The 1,442-nt window shown below is 34.0% G+C and overlaps 1 long non-coding RNA gene across 1 annotated transcript; it reads right to left on the bottom strand.

Moving 5' to 3' along the window:
- Nucleotides 1-348: 348 nt before the first annotated feature.
- On the bottom strand, nucleotides 349-1,165 carry LOC311284315. Its single transcript, XR_014626193.1, has 3 exons — nucleotides 852-1,165; nucleotides 671-768; nucleotides 349-458 (listed from the first exon to the last, which is right to left on the bottom strand). It is a non-coding gene; the product is annotated as an uncharacterized lncRNA (long non-coding RNA).
- Between the last annotated feature and the right edge of the window lie 277 nt (nucleotides 1,166-1,442).

The following is a 1,442-nucleotide window of genomic DNA, read 5'->3' as shown; positions in this document are numbered from 1 at the left end:
AATACATTTTTAAGCATTCAAAAAGGAAATGTCCAAAACAGGACAAAACACAGTTCTTTTCACAATACAAGACACATAACCCCACCTTAAAAATAATTTCACTTATTTCCAAAAATGTGTTGGATTCATGTACACTGGTGGCCAAAAGAAGTAGGCTATTTAAGTGTCGTAATGTTTTTGAAAGAAGTCTCTTTGATGCTCAAGAAACATTTCTTATTATTATCAATGTCTGACTGTCTACTCCATCTTTTCTACAGCATAGGAGTAAAAGTCATCATCAAAATAATCTTTAAAAAGCCAACACAATGTTTTTGACCACCTTTGTGAATAAATGAACTCCTCCAAAGATTGGTTCCTGTTCAGAACTTGATTGACAACATCAGAGTGTTCCCTGGTCTGCATGCGTGCCCACAAACACAAATGTACTCAGTCCTTCAGAGGAGATCCCGCTTCCAAAACTATATGAGAGAGAGAGAGAGAGAGAGAGAGAGAGAGAGAGAGAGAGAGAGAGAGAATATTAGTGTCACATTATTTTTAACCTCCTTTTTTGTTAATTTTTATTATTATTTTCACAAAAACTTAAGAATATATATTTGTAAACAGCTTTTGCCAATAAATAGCATACAAAATAACTAAATTAAATTATGCCAGATTAAATTTTAATACTTACAAATCCTAAATTCTGTCCAAAAATGCTGAGATCCATAGAAAGAACGACTGAAATAGATGATTTTAGCCCATTTCAGCTTGTCTGCAGTGAAGGAGTACCTGTTTGAGACAAATACACAGTAAGATACATGCAAGAAATCACTGTGTGATGATCGTTCTCCTTCCTACAGTAGTTAACCCACCTGTGCGCTGATATTAGGACCTTCCTAGTCAGGTGGAACTGCAATGGTAGAGTCTTCTGGCTAATAAAATATAAAAATAATGCAAAAATATAAACTTAAGTTGTTTAGAATGCTAGATTTGGTCTGAATGAATTAGTGAGAGTTTTACTGCAGTGCTTACCTGGATACATTAAATCTGGTGAGACTGAACAAAGACAATGGTCCATCTTCTGATTGGTTCATTTGCTGTGTAATAAAGTTAGACATAATGCAAAGGTCACTTATTTGATATAAAGTTAGCCAATTTTATAGAGATTTTATAAGATATTGTAAGCTACCTAGTCTGCACCAGTGGCTCAAAAGCAATTTTCACATAGCGTATGCTAATAATTTCAGCAAACTTATCTCAAAATATATCACAAATGGGCTGGCCTACCTCTGGAATCTTGCTAAGTCACTGACGCGAATTGGCGCTTTGTTGCAGTTGCCTTTAAACACAAAAATGGAAGTAAATATTAAATTCCATTAAAAAAACTATAATATGGTATAGTTTGCAAACTAATGCTAAAACTATAAAGGTTCTCATCAGTAGGCCAAAATTAGGCTATAAAC

This window comes from Rutilus rutilus, assembly GCF_951802725.1.
Source record: "Rutilus rutilus genome assembly, chromosome: 24".
In the NCBI taxonomy this organism is placed as follows: Eukaryota; Metazoa; Chordata; class Actinopteri; order Cypriniformes; family Leuciscidae; genus Rutilus; species Rutilus rutilus.
The sequence above is the reverse complement of the archived record's forward strand: the minus strand, read 5'-3'. Positions and strand labels throughout refer to the sequence as shown.